This window comes from Lepidochelys kempii, chromosome 13, assembly GCF_965140265.1.
Source record: "Lepidochelys kempii isolate rLepKem1 chromosome 13, rLepKem1.hap2, whole genome shotgun sequence".
NCBI lineage: Eukaryota > Metazoa > Chordata > Testudines > Cheloniidae > Lepidochelys > Lepidochelys kempii.
In genome coordinates this window covers 11,334,199-11,348,129 of record NC_133268.1, presented here as the reverse complement: position 1 = coordinate 11,348,129, position 13,931 = coordinate 11,334,199, and the positions used below count along the sequence as shown (strand labels likewise).

At 42.6% G+C, this 13,931-nt stretch overlaps 1 protein-coding gene across 2 annotated transcripts in view; it reads left to right on the top strand.

The window, feature by feature from the left end:
* The window catches only part of VAPB (VAMP associated protein B and C), a 58,699-nt gene that overhangs the window by 24,400 nt on the left and 20,368 nt on the right, over positions 1-13,931 (top strand). The gene's annotated exons all lie outside the window — the stretch shown is intronic.

The window sequence follows — 13,931 nt, the reverse complement described above, 5'->3', positions numbered from 1 at the left end:
ATCAATCGGTTTTGTGGATTTCACGCAGATCATTGCTCCTTTTTTAAAGCTTTTACACTTTAAGAGGAACATAATTGTACGAGTCTTAGATTTCAGTGGCAGTTTCATTCCTGGAATGAAGAATACGTGGCTATGACTTAGCAATAAAATATTAACCCTATTTATACATGATAGTATAGTCTTGAGGGCTTATAAAAATATATGGAAATACTTATTGAATCAGTTCTACTAAGTCAGTTTTTAGTGACTATTTTAAATAAGCCATATTACTACATGTATGGGTTTTTCATGCATTGTTTTATATCTGACTCAGTTTTATATGCTTAGACTCAGAATTGCATGTTCTAATTGTAATAGCTGCAAATTGGGTAGCTAAATTCCAAGTTTTTTCAAGTGGTTACATGTCTGTTCCACTTGAGGTGTGTGTAAGTGCACAGTAGTCTGAGGTTTATCCCTCAGTGGGACCTGTCAGGGCACCACATGCACCATGGGCCTGTCTTGTGCCACCATGCAAAAGTATAAAGGACAGAGTTGCTGTGACTCCCCTCAGTTCCTCCTTACTGCCCTTGATGGTTGTTGGAATGGTTGTTGCAAGTTTTTTTCTCACTTGTGTATAGTTGGTAGTGTTTTAGTAGTTTTAGACAGTTTGTTATAGACATAAGTTTTCCTTTAAAGTGTTTTTTGAATACTTTCTGGGTACCTTGGTCACTGGGTTTCAAGCCTTGCCATTCTTGCAAGAAACTGATGCCAGTGGATGACCTGCCAGTTTCCTGAGGGGTGTCAGGGAGTCTTATGTCAGGAATCTGTGTCAAATGCTCAGAATCTGGGAGATTGAGATCCCTGGCACCAAAATTCAGGAAGCTTGTGGACGAGAACACAAGAGTGCACTGAAGGCCGAGGCAGTCATCTGCTTAAAAGGGACCATCAGCTCCAGTGCTGGCACCCTGGTTACCAGCTCCTGAAGTGGATCCATTTAATTCAGTGGTGTGGGAGACTATCCTGGTACTGTTTACGCCGGAGGCTTCTGCAGCAGCCTGAGATAAGAACATAAGAACGGCCATATTGGGTCAGACCAGTGGTCCATCTAGCCCAGTATCCTGTCTTCTGACAGTGGCCTAAGCCAAGTGCTTCAGAGGTAATGAACAGAACAGGCAATCAAGTGATCCATCCCCTGTCATTCATTCCCAGCTTCTGGCAAACAGAGGCTAGGGACACTCAGCATGGTGTTGCATGACTCTGCTGCATGAGCGTTGCATGGATCTGGTGAGTCTCTTAGCACTGGCTTCGCCGGCTTTCCAAGATACTTCTCACCTGGTACTGGCGCCTGTTGTAACTGTGTCATCCCAGTGTGCAATGTCGTGAGTTCCTCTGGTTTGCTGTATGCCTCTTTGTGTGGTGCCAACCATTATCATCTCACTGGGACTGCCATCTCCAGGCTCCAGACATCAATCTGTGGCATCGAAGGGAACGGTCCTCCCTTCTTGGTCAGAAGTTGACTCCAACCTGTCGCAGCTGTGCCATGAATATCCTTATTCCCTTTCCACTACCTACCATCCTCAGTATCCCCTGGAGGCTCTGTCTTGGCCATCAAGCAGAGACCCATGGCTGGGAAGAAATTAAGCTCTGGGGCCTTGTCCAAATGGCCATGGATCCATTGGGGGTTTCCACCTGCCTCCAAATAGTCTCCACATCCTCCTTGTTCTGCTTTTATCAGGTAGACACCAACACCACACCAGATGCAGCAGGAGACCACTCTCAGTACCAGGCTCAGAATTGAGTGGGAAGTAATTGCTCTGGTGGATCTACCTTTAGAGGAATCCGTGGAGCTCCACAGCACCCACCTTTGACCTCCTCCTCTTCATCACCCAATGAGGCAGTGGTGTTAGAAGGTTCCTCATCTCCCTCAGAGGACTACAGGGCTCATCATTGCTATTAAAAAGGGTGGCTTCTGGTCTGGATATCCAGGTTTAAGGGGTTGGAGAAAGGGGTTTCAGGCTGGTCAACATCTTAGTTTGTTAGGAACCATCTGGAGGGGAGCTTCATTAATTGGGAGCAATCTGGAGCCCACTAAGGTGCTATGGCAGACGCCATCTTCCTTCCCTCTCTCCCTCCCTCCAACAGCAAAAAGGGCCAAGCGCAGATATTCTGTCCCCTCACAGGGATTTGAACATTTACACCCACCCTCCAGGGTCATTGGTGATCTGAGCTGCCAGTGAGAGAGGACGCCAAGATTAGCAGGAAGAAATGAAAAGGATGCAAAGAAGCTGGATTTCTTTGCCAGAAAACTTTATTTGCCAGTGAGTCTGCAGTTTAGGATTGCTAACCAGCAGTCTTTGCTCGATCTCTATATAACCTCTTGGACAATCTATTTAAATTTAAAGACACCCTCCTTTTTCAACAGCTCCTGATTCACTCATACATCCTGGGAGTTCTAAGCAAACATTTTGCTGTTTGTCAAAGACAGCCTACAAATTTCTGGAGTGCCAGCCACTCCTATCCCACTACATATCAGTGCAGGGTGGAATTGGGACTATACCCTTCATTCCCCCCCCTTCCCATCCCTATTCTCCATCCATTTTCAGGGACCACTGTCAGGAGGAGGTTCTCCTTTAGGGGGTAATATCTCTGCTTCAGTAGAGGCCATAGAGGAAGTTCCTCAGTTATACAGAGGGAAGGGTTTTCTTCACAGTATTTCCTGATCCCAAAAGCAAAAGTAGGTCTCAGACCCATACTAGACCTGTGACAGTTCAAACATCTGAAGAAAATAGTTTTGCATGGTCATGCTGGCTTCCATTATCCCATCCCTGGAGACTGGTATGCTGCCCTCATCTTAAAAGATGCATATTTCTATGTGGCAATACATCAAAGCCACAGGAAATTGTTCAGGTTTCTGGTAAATCAGACCCACTACCAGTTTACAGTACTACTGTTTGGCCTGTCTGCAGCTCCACGGGTGTTCACAAAGTACAGTATATGGCAGTGCTGGCAGCATTCCTGAGGAAGTCAGGAATTAGGTGATTCCTGCTTGGATGACTGGCTAGTTAGAGGCCAATCCGAGGCTCAGATGCTGTCCTAAATGTCAGTCATCCAAACAATCTTCGATGCACTAGGGTTGCTCATCAACATGGAGAAGTCAATCCTGTCTCTTTTATATAAGATAGTTTATAGGAACAGTCTTGGACTCTGTGGAAGCCAAGGCCTTTGTTCCACATATAGGATTGCAGATGATGCTGGCCGTCGTGTTAGACCTGAAGGCCCATCCTACCATGAGGAGTATGGAGTATGGCTTCTGGAGTATATGGGCTCAGGCACTTACGTAGTTCAGCTTGCCAGGTGCTGTTTTCAGCAGCTTCAGGGGTAGCTGCCATCTGTGTACTCTCCGTAGAAACGATGGTTTGGATGCCCACTGAAATCTTGGCCTCTCTAGACTGGTGGACAGATCCTTCAAGTGTGTGTTGAGGGGGAGGTCTGTTTGCTCCTCCTCAGTCAGGTTTATGGGTTTAACTGTGGCACTTAAATGCTTCTGAACTGGACTTGCTTTCACACTGAAATTCACATCACGATGGTGATAAACTCAATCCTAAAATGCCTATCCCAAATTAGCAATGAATTTTTAAACTATGCCTGATAAATACTTAAGTTTTTCAGATTTCTTTCCTTTTGATAAGCACCGTTTGAGGTTAAAGAAACAGGATTCTGGGATTACAAATGTTCTTTATTTCCTTAGAAAAGCTATAGTGATCTTTCAACTGTAAGGTTTTTTTTATTATTTATTTATTTATTTATTTAATGATGGCGCATTTGCACTCCAGCCTCTTTCAAAAAGATCTGTGCACCCCTTTTGTTCATGGAAGTTTCCTTAAACCACAAAACCTGGAGGGGGACTGCACACACAAAGTAGCACAGTCACCCTGGGTCTGCTGGGCATAGGGCAATACGAACAGACCATGTAAGAGGGTCTGCATATTGAAGGGGGCTTCAAGAGAAGATTGAGGGAGGAGGCAAGTGATGTATAGATAGTGGGTTTCCAACAATTTTTGGGTAAGTGCACCAGGTACTGCTATATGTAGAACTGTTGTATTAGCCATGGAAGTAGCATGTTATGCTCTGGTACCACGTTGGGGTGGGTTGAGGGAAAGGATTCAAAACATCCCCAACCCTTGCTGAAAACCAGGTTCCCCTAAGTTGCATAGCAAGTTACCTGTGTTTTAGCCTGTTGGGAGAAGCCTGTGTAGAATTGACTGATGCTAGTTGCCATCTTGCCAAGTGTTGGTTTAGTTGCAATATGGGAACCAAACACCAAAGATGGCAAACCCATTTCCATCGTGCCTTAATACTTTAAATAGGGCCTAAACTGTGTGAACTGCATAAACTGCACTAAGTAAGGTCAGAGTGCAGTCAGGTGATTAATCATTGGAACAATTCACAAACAGTTATGGTGGATTCACTATCAATGGCCATTCATAAATCAAGAGAGGATGTTTTTCTAAAAGAGATGCTGTAGTTCAACAAGAATTATTTGAGGGAAGTTAGGTGGCCTATGTTATGCAGACGGTCCGACTAGATGATTAGTAATCCCTTCTGGCCTTAGAATCAGACTCTCATGTCTGGAACCTCCCATCTACACAGATCCAGTTTACAGGATCAGGGCCTGAAATACAAAGTTGTTTGAATCTTGCATTCTAGTTTTCATGATCATGCCTACATTAACTTCCCCCTCCCCCCATATTTTCCAAAATATGCAAATAGCGTAGTTTAATTCTCAAAACTCTTCATGGGCATGCTGTCTAACTGTCAAACACACAGCAGTTTAAAAAGCAGGATTTGATGTTTGTTCATAGATCAAGAGAAGCAACAAAATTTTAGGCACATCAAAAATACTTCTGCTTCTTGCAGCATGTTATTAGGGTTAGCACTTTTAACCTTCACCAAATTTTGATTTCATGAATACATAAGTAATTATTGTAACACTTGTAGTGAAGTGGCGGATGTACTGCTTGCTACCAGACACAACAAATTAGAGGTTGGGGGGAGAGTTGCGTATATGCTTTACTTTGGTATAATTTTGCTTCTCAGCACTGATACATGTCAGTAGCCATGTCAAATAGCATATATTTAATTTGTTAAATGTGCAAAAAGAGCACTTTTAAAAAAAAATCCTCTATTAGTGTCCTAAATTTTAAGAAGTAAAAATAACGTTCTTTTTTGCTTTCTGAAGCAAGATATTTTCAGTTTTGTAATTTAAATCATATGTAAGGCATAAAACAGCACTTGGATTCTCCAAAACCTAATAAGAAAATATTAGAGTATAACGATTTGGATGGTAACTTCCAGCCAATAAAACTAATAGGGCTGTATGTACAATCTCTACTCCATCCTCCTGAGTTTCTGCTGACTAGGTTTAACGTGGCAATTTGGTTGCACTAGAGTGGCACTGCATTTCATTTTTTAAAAGATCATTGCAAAAGTCTAACTGCATAAAGATCTTGTCCAAGTTGTTGTTGTAGTTTATCAGAAAATTACTATCTGAAGCTAAAATTGGGGCTGTTGTATCTTCACGATGCTACCAGTTGTCTTGCATTAAAACGGTATAATACCGTTTGAAGTTTCTCATAGGAATGTAAGCTTATAAGTGGGTCACTTTCCGATAAGAGGAGTCCAGTCATATTATCGGTATAATCTGCTTTACTTGAGCTAGCATGATAGCTCCCTTAACACACCTACAACGGTGTTTTGAGAGTATTTCAGAGCACTATTTAAATACCAAATTTTTTTTAAAGCATTCCCATACCTATCAGCACACACTTAATGACAATTCCAGGCTTGTCGCCCAGATTTTCAAAAAAAGGCTGAGTACATAAATGTACATACAGTGTGTCTGATTATGGCAATTGAGTGCAAATGATCATCAGCAGCTATTTGCATAATGAGCTGATTGGCATTTGGTCTTAACTACTTTAAAAATTGGGCGTGTGTGTGTTTGAGTTGCTTCTTTGACAAAGACCTTCTTCCTTCTGGTTTTGTAGCTCCCTGGATTGTGCAATCTGTAAAAGATGCACATGAAGATAGTGGGGTTTATTTGCGGTTGCAGTCAAAATTTGAAAATTTCACAAGACGCTGATATGCGGCAAGGAGTGGGGGTTGGGGAGGCGCATCCAATCCATGGACAAACACCCTGGTGGAAAGCCCAGCACCTCAGTTCATCTTCTGGGAGGGCAGTGCTAGGATTCCATCTAGGATGCTGTCTGTGGACATCTTTAGGGGATTCTGTTTTTCTTATAGGCCTCTGGATAATAGGTACTTGATAACATTAGCCCTCCCCAAAGTCATCTAATTGGTGAAGAGAAGAGAGTATTCATTTCCTCCATCCCAGAGACTCCTGACTACTGCTCTGCTCTTCCATCAGCCTTGCAGTTGCTGCACAGAAGAGCCTTGTTTCTGTTTCTCTGTCCTCCTCCAGGACTCAAATTGGGCAGAGCAGCAACCTGTCACTTTGTTGAAGCTGCTGTCTTGATCTCCAGAGTCTCATCTTACTACTTTTTAAATTGAAAGACACTGATGATTGCAGAGGGAACCACAAGAATGTGAAACATATGTAACCGATGCAATCATGCCTGCCTGCATCTGCAGAGAGTCTGAAACAATAGCTCTGTAAGTATGAACAGCTTCATTTCCATGGGATTAACTGGGATTCCTACTGATAATTTAAAGTCTCTGATATCATCAAATGGTTTGGGACCTGAGGCCCTATACCCATACTTATGCCTTAATCTGGCTGTGTTCAAGGGTATATTCAAACCCTCCTGAGGTGCCCAGCAGAGTATATGTTGTCATATTTCAGTATCTGCACAATCTGCTGTTATAAGTAGCTTCTCATTTTAACACATCAAGTGGGCAGAGATTAGGAAAGCTTTTTTTAAAAAAATAATAAAATAGGCACTATGTTTGCCCTTCTCCAGTCCTCTGGGACCTCATTGATCCGCCATGAGTTCTCGAAGATAATTTCTAAAAGTTTTGAGATTGCTTCAGTTCCCTTAACTACCTTAAGGTGAATTTCATCAGACCCTAATGACTTGAATTAAAAATTACTTAGATGTCAAATTTGTGCTTCAGCCTGATGAAATGCATCCTAGAATACTCAAGGAGCTAACTGAGGAGATATCTGAGCTATTAGTGATTATCTTCAAAAAGTCGTGGAAGACTGGAGAGATTTCAGAAGACTGGAAAATGGCACTATATTTGCCCATCTATAAAAAGGACAATAAGGACAAATTGGGGAATTACAGACCAGTCATCTTAACTTCTGTACCCGGAAAGATAATGGAGCAAATAATTAAGCAATCAATTTGCAAACATCTAGAAGATAAGGTGATAAGTGACAGTCAGCATGGATTGGTCCAAAAATATCATGTCAAACCAACCTGATGGCTTGTTACCCTGTCAAAGAAAGCTTTGTGGATGAGGGGAAGCGGTATAAATGATATAGCTTGACTTTAGTAAAGCTTTTGATACTGTCTTGCATGATCTTCTCGCAAACAAACAAATGAAATCCAACCTAGATGGAGTTACTATAAGGTGGGTGCAAAACTGGTTGGAAAACCGTTCCCAGAGAGTAGTTATCAGTGGTTCAGTCATGCTGGAAGGACATAACGAGTGGGGTCCCACAGGAGTCAGTTCTGGATCTGGTTCTGTTAATATCTTCATCAGTGATTTAGACAATGGCGTAGAGTACACTTACAAAGTTTGCGGACGATACCAAGCTGAGAGGGGTTGGAAGTGCTTTGGAGGTTAGGGTTAAAATTCAAAATGATCTAGGCAAACTGGAGAAATGGTCTGAAGTAAATAGGATGAAATTCAGCAAGAACAAGTGCAAAGTACTCCATTTTGGAAGGAACAATCAATTGCACACATACAAAATGGGAAATGACTGCCTAGGAAGGAGTACTGTGGAAAGGGATCTGGGGTCCTAGTGGACCACAAGCTAAATATGAAACACCATTCTGGGATGTATTAGCAGGAGTGTTGTAAGCAAGACATAAGTAATTTTTCCGCTCTGCTCTGCACTGATTAGGCCTCAATTGGAGTATTGTGTCCAGGTCCGCGTGCCACATTTCAGGAATCCAGAAAAGAACGACAAAAATGATTAAAGGTCTAGAAAACATGATCTATGAGGGAAGACTGAAAAAAATTGGGGTTGTTTAGTCTGGAAAACAGAAGACTGAGAGGGGACATATGTTTTCAAGTACATAAAAGGTTATTAGTAGGACAAGGAAGAAAAATTATTATTCTTAACCTCTGAGGATAGGACAAAAAGCAGTGGGCTTAAGTTGCAGCAAGGGAGGTTTAGGTTGGATGTTAAGAAAAACTTCCTGGCAGGGTGCTTAAGCACTGGAATAAATTGCCTAGGGAGGTTGTGGAATCTCCATCTCTGGAGATTTTTAAGAGCAGATTAGAGAAACACCTGTTGGGATGATCTAGATCAGTGATTCTCAAACTTTTGTACTGGTGACCCCTTTCACATAGCAAGCCTCTTATAAATGAAAAACACTTTTTATATATATTTAACACCATTATAAATGCTGGAGGCAAAGTGGGGTTTGGGGTGGAGGCTGACAGCTCGTGATTTCTCCCCCCCCCCATGTAATAACCTCACGACCCCCTGAGGGGTCCTGACCCCCAGTTTGAGAACCCCTGGTCTAGGTGATACTTAATCCTGCCATAAGTGCCAGGGACTGGACTAGGTGACCTCTCTCAGTCCCTTCCAGTCCTACAGTTCTCTGAATACATTATCTTATCTAAATATTCTTTAACCTGTTCTTTCCCTATTTTGGCTTGTATTCCTTCTCTCTGGTTAATATTATGTTGAGTATCTGGTCATTAAATCTTTTAGTGAAGACTGAAGCTTAACTAGTCACTAAACACCTCAGCATCCTTGATATCATCTGTTGTTAGCTCTCCTTCACTGCTATGTAGAGGACTTATATTTTCCCTTCATCTTTCTTCTGCTCCTAATGTATTTAAAGAGCCTCTTCTTAGAGTCTTTTATGCCCCTTGCTGGGTGTAACTCATTTTGTGCTTCAGCCTTTCTGATTTTGTTTGTTCATGCTTATGCTATTCTTTTGTACTCTTCCTTAGCAATTTGTCAATGTTTCCACTTTTTGTAGGATTTCTCTCTTGATTTTTCAGATCATTAAAAATTTCCTGATGGCGCCATATTAGCCTCTTACTACTATCTTTTCTTCATGTCAGGATAGCTTGCCATTATACCTTTCATATTGTCTCTTTGACAAACTGCCAGTTCTCCTGAACTTTTTTTCCCTCTCTTAAATTTTCTTCCCATGGGACCTTATCTACCAGTTCTCTCTGAATTTGCTAAAGTGTGCTTTTTTGTTTTGATGTCCTTTGTGCTTATTCTGCTGCTATCACTCCTTCCTTTCCTGGGAATCTTGAAATCTGTCATTTCATGATCACTTTCACCTGAATTGCCTTTTACCTTCAGATTCTCAATTAATTCCTCTCTGTTGGCAAGAATCAAGTCTAAAATGGCTGTCCCCTGGATATTTCTTCCACTTTCTGAAACAAAAAGTTGTCCCTAATGCATTCCTAGAACTTAGTGGAAATTTTGTGTTTTGCCCTATTAAGTCCCCCATTACTACCAGGTCTTGTGATCTGGGTATTTATCTGTCCTTGAAATGCCTCATCCACCTCCTCTTCCTAATTTGTGCAGATGATTTAAGCCAGAGAATTCCTGGTTAGCCCTTTCTTTCGTAGCATTTCACTGTGCACCTAATACTCTTGACTCTTGTCAAGTTCCTCTTATGCTGTGCAGAATTGATGTAATCTTGAAAGGCGGGTGTTGATGTAGATGATCCTACAAGCAAGGTGCTCCTGCAGTTCTCAAGTGCATCATAAACAGCCATTAAGTCTTAACCTCTGTTTCAAAATTCTAAATCTCTGCCTGCTGGCTCTCTGGATGAGAGGTCTTCTCCAGTGTCCTTCATAGTGAGACTGTGGCAGGTGGCTCACTGATATCGCCTGACAAGTGCTTGAGGCCACAACTATTATGCACTCAGCCCCTGGGACTCTTCACTGCTTCTTGGCCCTGTGACAGCATGTTTTTCTCCAGGGCCTCCTTGCCGGTTGCTGCCTCCTAACCTCCTCTTCCCTTTGGGGAAGAAAGAGGTTTGCTCTGACATGAGTAACCAGCATAAACTCATCTTGATGGTGTCTGCATTAACTTCTGCCAGTAATCCATGCAAGGAAAAGAGGTGAAGTGAGAGTTACTGTTTTTCCCTCCCCACCACTACTCCATAGCCCCCTGTCTGCACCAAAAGAGAGGTGAACACAGCATTAGAGGAGAAAAACAGTGCATGTGTTGTGAAACCAGTATTCCCTTCTGCAGTAACCCAGCACACGGAACCACCTGATCTGAATCCCCACCATTTTGTATTAGCAGAGGGAATGATTGCTTTCAAAATGCTTCAAGCAAATGTCTTACTCTGCTCCTCTGTCTACTGGTCTCCATGTGGCTATGCAGATCTCATGTGGCAGAATATTGAGAGTATTTTACAATGTTGATGTCAAATAGTGACTGTTCAGTTTTACAGACTGAGAGATCCATGCTCTAGCCTCCTTCTGTTATATATTTGGTATTAGAAATGTTGGAACTCACATTAAATTCATTTTAGACTGAAGGCTCCCAAGTTTTCTGTTCAGTTTGAGTCTGGCTCCTCACAGTGTAAATAGAATGAATGAACTGATATGGGTAGGTATTTCGGGTTTACAGTCTGGCATATGCAAAGTTTGCTACATAATTCCTATCAGTATAATTTTCATGTATTGATCTGAAAGAACAAGTAGTAACAACACTTACACCATCAAACCTTCTCTAGCATCCTGCTGTTACGAAGCACTAAATTAAATTCAGAACAGCAATCTGTTTCGCGTTCAAAACAGATTCAACACTGTACCTTGGAAAATAATTACTTTTTAAATGAGCTTATAGCTGCACTCAACTAAGCAAACTGATATGAACCACAGGCCTGCAGAACTTTTTCAATAAATGGATATGTATTCAACTACCCAGTTAGTCCTCACCCACTATAGAGATTCGAGCGGCAGAGAAGACAACTGAGCAACAATGGAGGAAGTACTGATCTTAATTATCATGCTTCTTGTCTGTTACATATTGTGTAATATTGAAACACAAGTGCTGTCACAGTTCACATTTTCATTTTGACCAACTTTTTAAAGTAGTGTTTACAACTTCATTGCATCTCATCATCATTTTAAATTTTATATTTAGCACTTCATATAAGAACAGTCAATGTTTAGCTCCTTCTACCATTTTTAAAAGGCAAACAGTTGCTAATGGCAACAGACTCTGTGTGTTGTTTGTGTGTAAGAATGTGATGGCATAGCCTTAGTGTTTATTTTGTCCACTTAAGAAAACAAATTGGTTTGGCTGTTTTTACTCTGAAGTAAGTGACATCCTTGCACATAGCTTTCTTGTAACAAAACCTCTAGATATCCACATAAAGCTATATGCTGGATATATCAGTTGTAAACTGAAATTTCTTTCCTGTAGTTCATCTGATAAGCGGCTCATTACAGTTTTTTTAGCTGTGCTAGTAGATCGGACTACACTTAATTCTGGGACTCTGCATGAACTAAATGATGGGGTGGGGGGGACCTTTTGATCGTAAAATGTACCTTCTGAAATTTTACACTGGGTATCTTTAAGTCGGGTTAATAATTGTAATTGTGGCATTATGCAAGTTTAGTTTTGGATTCCAGTTTGTTAGCTTGGAGCTCTTTGCACCATCTAGTTACATGTGTTCATATTCAAACTTGGTTTTGCTTTTGAAATTGCATGTGGTATTTTAATTGACCAATGGGCTGCAATCAAAATGTAGTTGTTAGCAGTCTCTCTCCAAGATAATCTGACACACACAATGCAATTTGCAACAACAGAGGTCCCAGGTGACTGCTGTGATTAAAAATTGTTAGTAATTGAAGCACAGGGATTCCCCTCTGTTAATCACTCTATTAGAAGGGAATTTTCTCTTAAAAAAAAAAAAAAAGCCGAAGATGACTCCTAAGTTCCTTTGCCCCCTAATCCTCACCACCTTCCAACTCACGGAAAGGTGACTTGGCAGGTAGTGACCTCTTCTTCCTGGATGGAACTAGCGGGAGTTGATCACATTCTTTCTGTGGGCCTCTTCTCAGAATGTGCTGCATGCCTACAATACTTACTTCATAGTGTAGATGAGGCTTAAGGTCGACACAACGCAGTTTACGTCAACCTAGTTGTGCATGTGTCTACACTTAAACTGGTGTCCCACCACTGTAAGTACCCGTTACGCTGACATAGTAACACCATCTCCCCGAGCAGTGTACAGCCGCAGTTGAAATACTTAATTCAGTGCAGTGCATGTGTAAATACTGGGTTGCTTATGTCGACCTTGTCTTCCAGCAGTTGTCCTGCAGTGCCACACACTGACCACTCTGGTCATCACTGTGAACTCCAGTGCCCTGGGTCATGGAGACCAGAAGCCCCTCTCCCCTTTAAAGCCCTGCAAATTTTTGTAGTTTATTTTCCTGATTGCCCTACTTGACGAGCGAGCCTAGCAGGTCTCCATTGCTGAGTGAAACTCCCCAGCTGACCATACTGGCTGCACGCTCCAGACATGCTCCTGCCTGGAGTAGACAAGAGATACTGAATCTCTTGGGCTTGGGGTTGAAGGGGCTGTGCAGGCACAGCTCCTAGCTAGCCGTAGAAATGTAAACCTCTGCAAGCGGATTGCTCAGGGGATGCAGGAAAAAGGGTACAATAGGGACCAGCAGCAGTGCCACGTGAAAGCCAAGGGGCTACGGCAGGCATATCAGAAGGCCAAGGAAGCCAACAGTCGATCCAGTGCCAAGCCGCAGACTTGCCACTCTTACAAAGAGCTGCATGCTGTGCTGGGCAGAGACAGCACCTCCATCCCCCCACAGCATTGTGGATACCTCTGAGGAGCCCAAGTCACAGGCTCTTCCATGAACAACAAGGAGAAGGTGGTGGTGGATGAGGAAGAGGATGAATATGGGGGACAGATGACTGGGGAATCCAGCTGTGCGGCAAGCCAGGACCTGTTTTTGACTCCACTGTAGTCCAGTCAGTACCACCAGTTGAGCACAGGCAAGCCCGGGTCAGGGGAAGGAAACTCGGGTAAGCGTGTAGATAAACTTTTAATTACAGGGCTGGCATCCCCAAAGTAACAGGATGCATCTTCTGACTTTTCCTTAAATTTACTCGTTCTAGAAGAGGTAGAGCTTCTGTCTGCTTTTCATTCCCCTCTAGTGTTAGGCGCAGGGGAGAGGATGTGGAACAGTTTGGTTATGTACACAGTGATGTCTCCTGAATCCTTTTGAGTGCTTTCGATGAAACTTTCACAGAGGTACCTGCAATTCTCTGCCAAAAGTTTCTCGGGAGATCTGCCTTATTTCCGTCTCCACGGTAGAACGCTTTCCCATGCCACTCAGCGATAACTTTAGCAGGCACCATTGCAATACACAGGCTAGCAACATATAGACCTAGGTGGCTTTGAGACACCAGCAGCAGCTATGCTTTCCCTGCATTTGTTACCTTCAGGAGTGAGATGTCGGATAAAATCACCACTACCTGTGGGAAATGGTGCCATTATTCAGTGTCATTGCCCCATGCTCAGTTTCATGCAGCTGAGCAATTCCTTCTTCATTTTGTCAACCCCAGGCAAACCCATGGCTGGCGCTGTGGCTAGCACCGTACACAAGCAAAAGCAGAGGTGAGAATGTAGTGCTTCACACTCTAGGGGAGCAAGGGGGAGTGAGTTCAGCATTTTAGGTTTCACTTTCTGTAATGAATACACTGACGGTAGCACCTCAGTGTGCTTTATCTGCAGCTACTGCCC